Source organism: Neomonachus schauinslandi, chromosome 3 (assembly GCF_002201575.2).
Source record: "Neomonachus schauinslandi chromosome 3, ASM220157v2, whole genome shotgun sequence".
NCBI lineage: Eukaryota > Metazoa > Chordata > Mammalia > Carnivora > Phocidae > Neomonachus > Neomonachus schauinslandi.
The window spans coordinates 122,189,523-122,203,619 of NC_058405.1; the positions used below are offsets into that span (position 1 = coordinate 122,189,523).

The following is a 14,097-nucleotide window of genomic DNA, read 5'->3' on the forward strand; positions in this document are numbered from 1 at the left end:
CAAGCCCCACATCGGGCTCCCTGCTCAGCCGGGAGTCTGCTCCTCTCTCTCCCTCTGCAGCTCCCACTGCTTGTGTTCTCTCACTCTCTCTCTCACAAATAAATAAATTAAATCTTAAAAAAAAAAAAAAAGTATGTTACGTGCTGAAGCCAGTATTCATTCAGTGTAATCCTTTACATACTCTATAGTATAATAGAGTAAAAATTAATGCTTCATGTAGTCACTGTGAAAAAGAGATTGGCAGTTCCTCAAAAAGCTACACATAAAATTACCACTTGACCTAGCAATTTCACTCCAAGGCACATACATACACTGAAAAGAATTAAAAGCACTGTCTTGAACAGATAGCTGTACATTTAAAAATCCATCAAGAGATGAATGGATAAATGTGATATATACATACCTACATATATTTGTCATATTTGTGACAGATAGATAATGGGATATTACTGAGCCCTAAAGAGCAATGAAGTTCCGATACGTGCTATAACATAGACGAAACTTGAAAACATTATACTAAGTGAAATAAAACTGACACAAAAGGACAATTATTATATGATTTCACTTACAGAAAATATCTAGAATAGACAAACTGATGGGGACAGAAAGTAGATTCAAGTTTACCAGGGGTTGGGGAAAGGGAGGGAATGGAGAATTAGTGCTTAATGGTTAGAGAGTTTCTGTTTGGGGTGATGAAAAGTTTTGGATAGAGAGTGGTGACTGTTACACAACACTGTAAATGTAATTAATGCCAACGAATGGTTAAAATGAAGGGGTGCCTGGGTGGCTCAGTCAGTTAAGCAACCAACTCTTGATTTCCACTCAGGTCATGATCTCAGGGTTGTGAGATCAAGTCCTGTGTAGCGCTCTGCGCTCAGCAGGGAGTCTGCTTGAGATTCTCTCCCTCCTTTTGCCCCTCCCCCTGCTCATGCCCTGGCACGTGCTCTCTCTCTCAAATAATCTTTTAAAAAAAATAGTTAAGGGGTGCCTGCGTGGCTCAGTCAGTTAAGCATCTGCCTTCGGCTCAGATCATGATCCCATCGGGCTCCCTGCTCAGTGTGGAGCATGCTTCTTCCTCTCCCCTCCCCCTGCTGTGCTCTCTCTCTCAAATAAATAAAATCTTTAAACATAAAAAATTTTTAAAAAAACTAGTTAAAATGGCAACTTTTATGTTACATATTTTTCCACAACTTAAAAAACTTAATAATGTGGGGCGCCTGGGTGGCTCAGTTGGTTAAGCGACTGCCTTCGGCTCAGGTCATGATCCTGGAGTCCCGGATCGAGTCCCGCATCGGGCTCCCTGCTCGGCGAGGAGCCTGCTTCTCTCTCTGACCCTCCCCCCTCTCATGTACTCTCTCTCATTCTCGCTCTCTCAAATAAATAAATAAAATCTTTAAAAAAAAAAAAAAAAAAAAAAAAACTTAATAATGTGGAATACATTGGATTATATACTTTAAATGGGTGAATTATAAATTGTAGTGTGTGAAATATGTAAATAAACACATTATGAAAATTAATATTTGAAGTCTTTCTTCAAAGCTTGAAGTTCAGATCTCTTTTCTTTTTTCCAGCCTTCCCTGGTCATCCTAGTGACCCTTCTCTTATTCTCAAATCATAATATTTTACTTGTTTATATTACTCAGCATGCTATTAACCTTATCCTATTTTCGGCATCACTAGTGTTTTTTAATTACTGTTACACATTTAATATTTGATTATGCTTTGTTGATAAAACAAGATTAGTTGCTCATATTATCAAATCAAGATCCATATTTAATATTTGTTTGTATTTTGTTTACCAAACAAGATTAGTAGTAGCCCAAATTGTCAAGAGGACCCAGTAGCTCTCTGCCATCTTCAAATCTTCAAAAAATAATTCAATATTACACTTGCACAAATACATACAGTAAAAACTTCAGTAACAAATGTTGAGAAAGCAGTCTCAAAAAATAATCAGAATACTCATTCCCTGGGCACTCCACAATTAATCAAGGATGTAATAGATTTAGTTAAGTATAATTATTAAAAATAGGCAGGAGGATACTTTTACCAGAAAAATTTCTGACTGACCATTTTTCTTTTTCCCCAAATGAATTAAAGACACCGTCCAATCAAAAAATAAAACAGGCGAAGAATATACATTTAGCATATATACTAGTATTTTTTATTCCTAAGTAGATATGTTTCAGATATACTTACTTCTAATCCTAAACAGAATTAACTAAAATGAGATTATATAAATAATAAAATTACAACAGCCAACCAAAATTTTAATTTAATGAAAAATCTCATTTAATAATTATAGTGGTCTTAAATTATACCTAAGTATTTGGGGCATAAAATGAAAGAAAAGGAAAACTTTACAAAAAAGAAATAGAAAAGATAAATATTTATTTTTTTCATTCCTTTGAAAAAATAGCCTAAAAAATTGAGAAATGTATAAAATAGTGTACTTGGAATAAAGCCATATAGTTATAGAACAGTAATATAAAGACTAGGTAAATTTCCTACTTACGTCCTTAGTATATGCTTAAAAACCTGTTAGGCTTATAGGCTATTTTAATCCACAGTGGAGTTTTGTCTTGTTTTTTTTTAACTGGTACTTTTAAAAATGTGCAAAATGCAGGGCACCTGGGTGGCTCAGTCGCTTAAGCATCTGCCTTTGGCTCAGGTCATGATCCCAGCATTGTGGGATAGAGCCCCGCACAGGGCTCCGTGCTCAGCGGGGAGCCTACTTCTCCCTCTCCCTCTGCCTGCCTGCCTGTCTGCCTACTTGTGATCTCTCTCTCTCTAATAAATAAATAAAATCTTTAAAAAAATAAAAATAAAAATGTGCAAAATGCTTTTGTTAAAATATTTCTTTCCTGCAGGATGTCTAAATGACCTTCTCTTCAGTGTGTTTTTAAAAACATACCATACATTATATAAATTATATTTCAATCTAAGAGCAAATGTGTAAGTTTTAAAGTATAGCATCATTACCTCAAAAATAAATCTGTTTCAATGAACAACTATGTTTCTATTCCCTACTGAAGCAGAATGACTTATATTCACTTTTACATTGAAAATATCCACTGACATCTCAGAGAATATTGCTCTTCTAGTCAGAAACACAGCTGACTAGAGATTTATCAAATTTATTTATCAAATTCACTCCCCCAGAAAATAGCCAATAAGGGGAAAGAAACAAAAATGGGTTTCCATCAGATAAATACATGAGTTAAACTCATTCTTTATTAATTAAAAAGTCCTCATGCCCTTAATCTCTGAGGTTTTATAATTTACACATGACTCCAACAAGCTTGGATTGTGATTTCCAAGGTCACAGGCATAAAGATGATGATGATGGCAGGTGTAATTCTCTAAGCACGTATTAAGCACTAGGCATGGGGATACAGCTAAGAGTGGAGGGACTGTCTGTAATAGGTAACTGTACCGAAAGTTGTGCAGACATTCAAAAAAACCCCAACAAACAGCTTAACTCTATGATGGAGAAGCTATAAGCCTTATGTCTCAAGGGTATCACTATGTTACAATAAGGATAACAAAAAAAAGACAACTCCCTGAGACCTTAAACAAAAGTTTAAAGTTTTACAAAGTTTAATATATCATATACTTTTAAAATAATGAGCATAGGCAATAGAATCTAAAGATTTAGATTTGAATACAGACCCATCACTTAATATATCAATGACCTCAGGCAATTTTAATCTCCCTCAGAGTCAATTTCTCCAGGTGTAAAATGGGAATCATATTTATTTTATGTCACTATGGTAAGAATCAACATTTGTAATAGCACCCAGTACAACTCAAACTCATTAAGATAATAGATACTGAAATATTCTGAAAATTAAACTACTAGAATAAATTGTTCTTTGAAATAAGCAATTTTATTACTTTTAAAAATACTATAACTTTTTAGATGTTTAGATGTTACTCTGTAGTTAAAGTAGAAAATGCTAAGATTCATTTAAGTGTATAAAGAATGCTCTTGAATCTCATCATAAGGCACCTCTTTGACCAGGTAAGTTGAATTCATTTTTCAGCCTCAATTTAGATGGTATCTCCTCTGGAAAGCCTTCTCACAATCTCCACTTGCATATCTACTAGACACTTAAAAATCTACCACATCCAAAACCAAAGTCCTGATGGCCCATTTCTATCCCGAAGTTGCTCCATCTAAATACCTTCCCTATCTCACAGCCAATGGCAAAACCATCCTTCCCAGTTTCTCAGCCAAAACCTTAGAGTCATTTTGTCTTCTCTTTCTCTCATATCCCACATCCAATCCACCAAAAGACTTCTTTGGTTGTACCTTAAAAACATCAGAATTTGACTGCTATCAAACTTCAGTCACTTAGATTACTCTATGAGCCTTCTAACTAGTGGTCAATGCCTCCCTGTATAGTCTATTCTCAAAACAGCAACTGGAGTGATCCTTTAAAAGTACAAGCCAGGGGCGCCTGGGTGGCTCAGTCGGTTAAGCGTCTGCCTTCAGCTCAGGTCATGATCTCGGGGTCCTGGGGTTGAGCCCCCCATCGGGCTCCCTGCTCAGCGGGAAGTCTGCTTGTTTCCCTCTCTCTGTCCCTACCCCCGCTCATGCTCTTTCTCTCTTTCAAATAAATAAACTCTTAAAAAAAATTTTTTTTTTTTTAATTAAAGTACAAGCCAGATTTACTGATAGCCCTGCAATGGCTCCCTGAAGTCACTATAGAGGTCTGTAAAGCCGTACATGATCTGACTCTTCCACCAATTACCTCTGTCAATACCTTGTCTACCCTCCCTTCTCCCTCACTCTGCTCCAGTCACACGGTCCACTACTCTGAACACTCTGAGCCCCTGCCTCAAGCCCTCTGCCTGGAAGGCTCTTCCCAAAGAATTCCACATAGCTGACCAATTCCTTGGTCTTTGCTCAAATATCACCTTTTCTATAAATCCTTCCTCAACCTCTGCAACCCATCACCACCATAGCCTTCTTATTCTGCTCTACTTTTTCTATCTTCCATAAAACTTGCCAACTTCAAATGTGCTATATGCTTTATTTATCATGCTTATTTTTTATCTGCATCCCCACTATACATTCCACAAGAGCAGAGAGCTTTGAAAAGTTTTATTCACTGATATATCCCATGTACCTAGAATAGCACCAAAAATGCAAATAAAAATGTGAATAAGAGAATACATTAGATACTTCCTTTGTTGCCTTTAGCATCCTGCACTGACCACTATTATATCAGTTATCAACTGTACTAAATAGCCTGTTAATTTTCTGTCTTTTCAACTAAACTGTAAATTTCTTGAAACAAGGAATTTTATTTTACTTTCCATTAGTAGTGCTGGTACTTCCTTACAGTGCCTGACACCTAGTAAGTACTCGGCATTATTTAATAAATTGATGAAAAAAATAAAACTATCTACATCAAGGTGTAAGCACCTTTATTATCTCCAAAATATAAACACAAAGCTTAAAGGCATGACACTGAAGACTGAGTTCTGGATTCTGGATTCTGTTAGTGTGTTTGGTCTGGGTCTGGCACTTATAAGAACACTGTTGAAATTATTTAAGTTCCCTACAACTATTTCCTTATCAGTAAAAATAGAGGAGTAATGATGGTATCTGAATCTCATGTGATTATCCCAAATATAAAATGCAGGTAATAGTGAAGGATTCAGAATGTGTCACTCTAGCATATTGACTATTTTGAGTTAAAGGCACTTGAAAAACAGCAAATATAAGGAAAACATTCTGACCTTCCTTCTTTTGCTTAAAAGCAAAAAATGTAATTCCTCTATGAAAGATGTCCTCCTATATCAGAAGGAAAGCAACATTCTTATCATCAAGGACAAAAAGTTGAGGCTGAGATAATTCTACACAGACTTTGTTAAAAATAATCCTCTCCCTTTAGCCTCTGCACATAGTCACTTTCCTACAACTACCTCTCTTTGTTCAACTTAATATAAAACAAGTAGGTTTTGCCATTTCTTTGGGTGTTCATTCCTTACGCAGACTCCTATGTCACACAAAACTTCTTTAAATAAATTTGTATGCTTTTCTCCTGTTGATCTACACTTTTTAATTTAATTCTCAGGCCCAGCCCCAAAAGGGTAAAGGTAAAAGTTTGTATCTCAGACAAGAGAATTAGGCCCAGTGATTATTATATATTAAGCAGTCAATAATTGACATCTATTATTTGTTATTACAAATTATTTTTTTGTTATTACAAATTAAATAGAGCCACTACTGTAAGTCCTACTTTAATAACTTGACTAAACTATTCACTAGTCTTTAGAATCTCCTAAAAAGCACCAATGATTTATATTAAAAATTGTTACCTAAAATAATTTTGATAAGCATTTTGCAAAAGAAGGTACCTTAACTCTCTCAATAAAAGTAAAATTATATTTACATTATTCCCAGAATATTTTTAAATATTTCTGGATATTAGGTTCTAAAACTATCTTTGGTAACTGCCTTCAATGTTTAATAATTTCATAATATGTTTTCTTTTATATGGCCAAGATACCTAATACTAGAGTTTAAAAATCAAACATCTTACTATTTAGATGAACTACATTTATAGGCCTTTCATATATATACACACATTCTTCCCTCTGCTCTGAATAATCTTTTTTCCAGAAATAAGACTTTTGAGAAAAAGATTTAAGTACATTTGTGACTCTTTAGTAAATCACCTCCAAGCTTTTCACTTTTCATTTCAGTCATGTATCCAACAATAAGTATAATCTTTTGGTAATGTTATATTAAGAACTGAGCAAAACTAACAATTCTGTCCAAATTAAAAAGCCAATTACATAGTGTTTATTTTAAACCCTGTTTTCTTATTTTATAATAAAAATAGTTTTTCTATTGTTTTATAATAGAAATAATTTTTCTATTATTTCCCTGTCTACTGTGACTCCTAAATGTTTTCCTACTCTATCTCCAGAGTCAGTTCTCCATTTTATAAAATACTTGTGAAAACTAATTTTCTTTATAGTTTATACTAACATAAAGAAATAAACATACACATTTTACTTAACACTCATATGGACAGTAGACAAGAAAACTGAGGTAAAGCAGTTTAAATGATTGTCCCAAGACCACAGATGGAATGACTGCCAGCTTTAGGATTAAAACTAAGAAGCTCATTATTCCCTTCTTATATTCCGAGTACTTAATACTGTTTTTACATCACAAGGATCTCTTAACCAATTTAAGAACAATAATTTAATTTGATAATTAAAACAATTATCAATAATTATGACAAACGTAGATTTGTGAAATTTATTAAACAAAACCAAAATTACTTTATCCAAATATTCCCTGAAAAAATTAATCTGATTTACCGCATAAGTTATTTTTTTTTAATTTCCCTTAGAGTGCCAAGAAAGTGACAGTTTAATATAATTTATCATTTCAGTGTCTTTTTTAAAGGCCAATTTCTTTAACCAAAATCTACAATGAGTATATGAGATGGTTGCTACCAAACAGAAATACTTTGCATTAAAAGAAATTCTCCAAACTTAAAACAGTAGTTTCTACTCTAATTGTAAACTTAAACTTCAGGATATATTTAGAACAGAATTATCTATGAAAAGACAATGATAAAAAGTAAAGAAAACACCAAATACTATTGCATTTACAAGAGAAAAAGACATACAGTATAACATTAACAGCTTACTGTGGAGAGTGGGTTTAATCAGGAAGTAGCCATTATCCTTTCGATTCAGAGCAGTGACAGCACTCCAAAACAACAAGCCGTGATATTTTTCAGTTAAAAGGAATGAAAGAATACCTACTATTGTGTCCTAGCTTGGCTGACCCCAAAGGTCACCACATGTCTTTTATCAAAAGCTATCATGAAAACATAATCCAAGTAAGCATTTACAATGCTCTATTTGTTGAAACACCTAAAATCTACCTAACACAACCTCTCTCTCTCAGTTACTCACAAAACATGGCTGTCTTATTCAGAGATTAGCAATTATTGTAATGAGATACTGTCGGAGAGGGTCAAATAGTACTTCCTGCAGTTTACACATCTTGATTTCCTGGTAAACAAACTGAAAGGCAGGTGGAGCACTTAGATCACCAGTAAACGTGAATGCTCACGTGACAAAACTAAGCCAGGTAAGGTTGATGTCTCAAGTAATCGTTCTTTTCTTCATTTTATTAACGTCAAAACAGACAATAAAGAGTTCTTTCTTCCCTTTTTTAAGGAGCGTTTATTCCTGACATGTATAGGCACACAGTTTATAATAAGGAATGCTTGAAAAACGAATCTGTTTAAGTAGGTTTTAAAAATTACTTCTGGCAAGTAAATTGTAAAAAACGAGGCAATGCTAATAAGATATATATATATAAAAAAAACAACTAAGAATAACTGTTCTAAAACCTGCTAAATATAAGGAAAAGTGTTTAAATTTCAACTGCTTCAAGAAAGTAGATAAAAGAAGTTTCTGAGTTATAATTAAAGGCCAAAATTAAATTTTAGTCAAAGTATAAGCCTATTTTTATCAGAGCAAGCTCCTGCAAAAATATTGCTTTATAATTTATGTGGCAGTCTTCGAAAAAACAATCTCAGTTATATGAATCGAAAAGTTTACAAAACTTGAAGCTATTCCCAGCATCCTTTAAAATTCACATTTCAAAAAGAAAATAAAACTGAACATATTTACTTGTGAGCATCTTTTAAAAAATATTGTTAGTTTGAAGACTAAGTTTTCTTGTCCTTAGTTTTTTCCCCCAAAACTGCTGTTTTTTCCTCTCTGAAATTTGTAGTATAGTTGAATGAGAGTTTGGTTAAATTAACTAAAGGTATAAAACAAACACACATACTCAGTCAAAATGATAAACTAATTCACTACTTTAAAAATATTTAGGATATTTTTTCTTAATCTACAAAACTGAATTTATCTTAATTCTATATAGACTAAGGCCATGTATCTATGTCTTATTAGGAACATAACATGCTTTAATTTTAAATCAAAGAGCTTTTAATGACCTCTTACAATATAATCATATCAAGGCATTAAATTTCATTACTTAAATCATATTTACTCTATTTGTGAAATAAAATTCTAATGTACTGAAATAGAAAACAAAACAAAGTGACAATTAAATTAATAACAACAAAAAGAACACCCAAGTAGAGAAAACTGTGCCAAGAGAACAGAATCTCAGAATAGGTCTCATTACAAACATTATGTGTCATTTAAAAGGAGTGTGTATTCAGTATTAAACATTAACACAAGTCGCTAATCACCATCTTTACTACAATGCCATGAAATAGACAGCAAGTTTTCAGAAAACTATGAATACGGAGTTCCAGTTCCAGTTCAGTTCCAGCTGAATTTCTTGGTCAAATGAAATAATTCAAATATTCTATAGTTACCTGGAATGCAAAACAAAGCCCTTATTTCCTTTATAGAAAATTTAAAATAGGGGCACCTGGGTGGCTCAGTTGTTAAGTGGCTGCCTTCTGCTCAGGTCATGATCCCAGGGTCCTAGGATTGAGCCCCGCATCGGGCTCCCTGCTCAGCGGGGAGCCTGCTTCTCCCTCTGCCTGCCGCTCCCCCTGCTTGTGTTCTCTCTCTGTCAAATAAATAAAATCTTTAAAAAAAATTTTTTTAATATAATTTGTACTAAATATGTAGCTTTGACTGTGATTCATATACTAAAAAAAAAACCTAAATTTTAAATTGGAAAATTATTATTTCAGTTATTTCAAAGATCCATGACTATCTTAGTTTCCTATAATACGTCAAATTTAGAGGATAATGAAATAAAAATATAGAGGTAAAGACAATAAATTTGAAATTTTGTTTCATTCAAGGTGGCTTTTATCAACAATCAGCGAGTTTTGGTATTAGTTTATAATTCAGCTGGAAGGGCTGGGCCAAAAACCAGGGTAATATATGTGGTACCCTGTGAGTTAGAAAAAGACCCCCTCTGAGGTCGCATATGAGAAAAAGACACCTTTTCTTCCTCTAGGATGAAATTCAGCCCTACTTGTTCTCTCAAGTCAGGAACTCTTGGACTGGGCACACCCAGGACTATGACCTATACCTGGTAGCTCTGTACTGGCAAAAAGCTTCAGAAGGGATTCCCCTGCCCCTGGCAAGTCTAAGAAACCACAGAGGAGATCAGTCATCCACGACTTAAGAAATTCATACAAAAAGAAGAGAGGGGGCAGGGGAGAGGGAGGGGACACAATGAGGAAGAAAGGTTCCTGCTTTTATTGCTTGTCTTCTGCTGGCAATAAATACGCTTTACAGAGTTATTTATAGCCCATTTTGTTCCAAAATAATTTAATGTGACTTAGAGAAATATGAATAGCAGAACAGATGCTTTCAAAATATAAATTAATATGAATAAAGAGAAAATAAGGGGAAGGAAGAAAGATGAAACACAAGGTAAACTTGAAACACAGAAACATCTATCATAAGGCCTTGTCTTAGATGTAAATGGTTCAGTTCTGAGCTTTCTAGCAATAAAAGTAAAGTGGGAAACAAGACCAAATTACTAAATTTTAGGGGCCTCTGGGTGGCTCTGTCGGTTAAGCGTCTGCCTTCGGCTCAGGTCATGATCCCAGGTTCCTGGGACTGAGCCCCTTGTCGGGCTCCCTGCTCAGTGGAGAGCCTCCTTCTCCCTCTCCCTCTGCCCCTACCCACCACTCCCCCACCCTGCTCGTGCTCTTTCTCTTGCTCACTCTTGCTCTCTCTCAAATAAATAAAAATCTTAAAAAAAAAAAAAAAGAAATCACAAAATTTTAATTCTCTGTAAGATGTATTACAAACAAGCACCAAAGCTTTTCCTAGTACTCAGAATTAGGAGAAATTTCTTTTATACTTTTCAATAATGTAACACTGGACAATGCAATAATTTTTTCAACAGCATCTTTACAGAAATTAAATAACAAATTTCATATGAAAATTTCTTTTAACACTTCCTCAGTGCAAGCTGGGGTCATAACTAATGAAAAGTTACCCAGAAAATAAGCCATCCTCCTAGGAGAGCTTCTGTAATTTATTTAATCTGGGTTTTTAAACAAACACTAACAATCCCCAGGATCTTTTGTTAAATTCACAGTCCACTTTCATATTCCAAATTCATACTTCATTTTCTAAATTCAGGTTCTTCTGCTGGATGAGTAAGTAAAAATGGGCATGCAAGTTATAACTGTGGTTCCCGAGCAGATGAAAGAGAAGACACTGGTAGTTAGGGAAGTCTAGACACTTCAAAGGGAACTTCTCTTTTTTACTTAAAACAATTCCTCTCTTCTTTGTTAGACTTTCTATAATCCTGCTCGATCCAACAACCTGAAAACCCGATCTATGATGACTTTTATTCCTCTTCAGTTTGGTATTTCTAACTATGGTAAAAAAAAAAAATCTGACTTAGGGTTTCTAGATTCCTATGTTCTCATTCAGTCTGCACCAGTTTGGATTCATTTTAGAGCATGAATCTTTGCATAGTTTTATAGCATTTGTTTTTTATGTTATTGGTGGGGGGAAAAGAGAGTTGTAAAATTACTATAAATAGAATCTCTCTCATTTTATTATACAAGAAAAACAAGGTTGGCAATGGTAGCCTCTCAATATACCATACATGCGGACTGAATACTACTACTAAAATTTAACAACGCTACAACCTGATTTTCACATGTGGAATAAGTAGGAGCAAATCCTATCTTCCATTGTAGCTGGGTGGGTTGCTTTTCTCTCTCCCAAAGATGCCAAATTTATGTTCTGTTTCCCATTGCTTTTCCATCTCATTAGCAGTTTAGATCTAATGCTCCTCTCTCAGATCCTGACTGTTTGGGCCCATAAAACCTTCTTTCTCTATCTCATTTAGCTCTATATTATTCTCTAATTATTTTAGGGATCTGCCTTACTAGATTTTGAAATTCCTCATTTTTTATTACTCACTGTGAATCATAAAATGCAAACACCATAAGTACAAATTAACTTACGCATTAATAAACTGCTGTACATATTTATTACAGTTCATGTTTGTTCAACATGAACAGGATATTTATTAGGATTGCATCGAGTGAGCCACATGCCAATTTTTACCATACAGGTAATTTCTTTTTTCTTTTTTCTTTTTGAGAGAGAGCGGTGGGGTGGGGTGGTACAGAGGGGCAGAGGGAGAGGGAGGGAGAGAATCTTAAGCAAGCTCCATGCCCAGAACATAGCCCAATGTGGGGCTCAATCTCACAACCCTGAGATCATGACCTGAGCCAAAATCCAAAGTCAGACGCCTAAATGACTGAGCCACCCAGGCGTCCCTATACAGATAATTTCTAAATGGTGTATCGAATCAACCCATATTAAATCAAACCTTAGGCTTTTCTACTTTCAAGATGGTCAAAAGAATTTTAACTGTAAGAACAACTTTTAAGAACACTACCAAAAACCAAACAGATTTTATATAAGTGTCAGACCTAAAATGAACAAAATTGAATAACGACTGTGTCCAATATAGTTTGATCCATATTTGAACTCATATATGTAACTCAAAGAGTCATTCAGCCTACTCCCTTATTAAATGAACTTTTCCAATGTGTAGCCACCAAAATTTGTTATTTCTGAATTTCCTATTTTATGAAAATTCAGTCTAAGTATAGTAATTTCAATGTACAATTTTTGCTATTGCAAAAGGTAGCAGTATTTACATTTGACATAATATGTACACTTGCTTAACATTTTTCTTGCAATAAGGAAAAGCACTCTTTAACATTTAAAAAAAATTTTTTTTAAAGATTTTATTTATTTATTTGACAGAGAAGAGAGAGAGACAGCGAGAGAGGGAACACAAGTAGGGGGAGTGGGAGTGGGAGAAGCAGGCTTCCCACAGAGCAGGGAGCCTGATGCGGGGCTGGATCCTAGGACCCTGGGATCATGACCTGAGCTGAAGGCAGACGCTTAACGACTGAGCCACCCAGGCGCCCCAGCACTCTTAACATTTAAAAATATGTTAGAAAGCATATGCTTAAGAAACTCATTGATTAGCATCTTAAGTCAATCAAGATCATATTCTAGTCATTTAAAAAGTTATAGGATAATTAAAATGGTTACATTATTAACCACCTTATAATTGTTTACCTCAAAGAACAAAAGTAGGAAACATCTATCATCATATAAATTGAAAAGCTTTTGAACAAATTTAACAATAAAAGAAAGAATATAATTTGATTTTCTTTCTTTTCCTAAAAAGCAAACTGGAAAGAGTAAACCAAAGGAAGCTACAAATATATATATTTTCATTTATTGCAACATAATAGATACACCCAGAGCCTGTGGGAATACAATATTCATTTTGCTGCAGAAGAACAGACATTGCATAACAATGAGATTTGCTAATGAAATCAACCATCAACCTGGAATACATATGTATTAAACCAAGACCTCAGTGTCATTTTCTTTTTGCATCGTTTGTTCTTTCTTTCATTTTTTTCTTGACCTTGTCAGTATTTTTGTCCTTTAGATTTCAGAACTTTGGTAAAGAAAATCAAGACTATAATATTATAGTGTAATGCTTTTTATTCATCACATTTATTTTTAATGTAAATTCCAATTGTTCTGCTTCTATCAGCACTATTAATGTACCTCTGGAAAAAAAAAAAATCAATGGATGCTACCAGAAAAAACAAAGGAGGTTTATTTCTATACAAAATAATTGGATCAGGTCTGAAAAAAACTTTTTTCAACATCTGACATAAATTCCAGATGACAACTTTTATAGCAATGTTAGTGCTTACTTACTTAATAAGAAATTTTTAAAAATTATATATATATATATACATATTTTAAAGATTTTATTTATTTATTTGACAGAGAGAGAGCAAGAGAGCACAAGCAGGGGGAGTGGCAGGAGGAGGGAGAGGGAGAAGCAGGCTCCCTGCTGAGCCAGGAGCCTGATGCAGGGCTTGATCCCAGGACCCTGGGATCATGACCTGAGCTGAAGACAGACGCTTAACTGACTGAGCCACCCAGGCACCCCCCAAAAATTATATATTTTAAAGTCACTTTTGTAATAATATAAATCCTCCAGCAATTTCTACTACTGACAGTTATTAAGTGAAATAATAT

At 34.3% G+C, this 14,097-nt stretch overlaps 1 protein-coding gene across 1 annotated transcript in view; it reads right to left on the reverse strand.

Moving 5' to 3' along the window:
- The window catches only part of BAZ2B (bromodomain adjacent to zinc finger domain 2B), a 185,198-nt gene extending 177,228 nt beyond the window's left edge, over positions 1-7,970 (reverse strand). Inside the window, exon 1 of the mRNA XM_021703377.2 lies at positions 7,683-7,970. The gene's annotated coding sequence lies outside the window, so the exon portion shown is untranslated. The remainder of the gene's footprint in view (positions 1-7,682) is intronic.
- Positions 7,971-14,097: the final 6,127 nt, after the last annotated feature.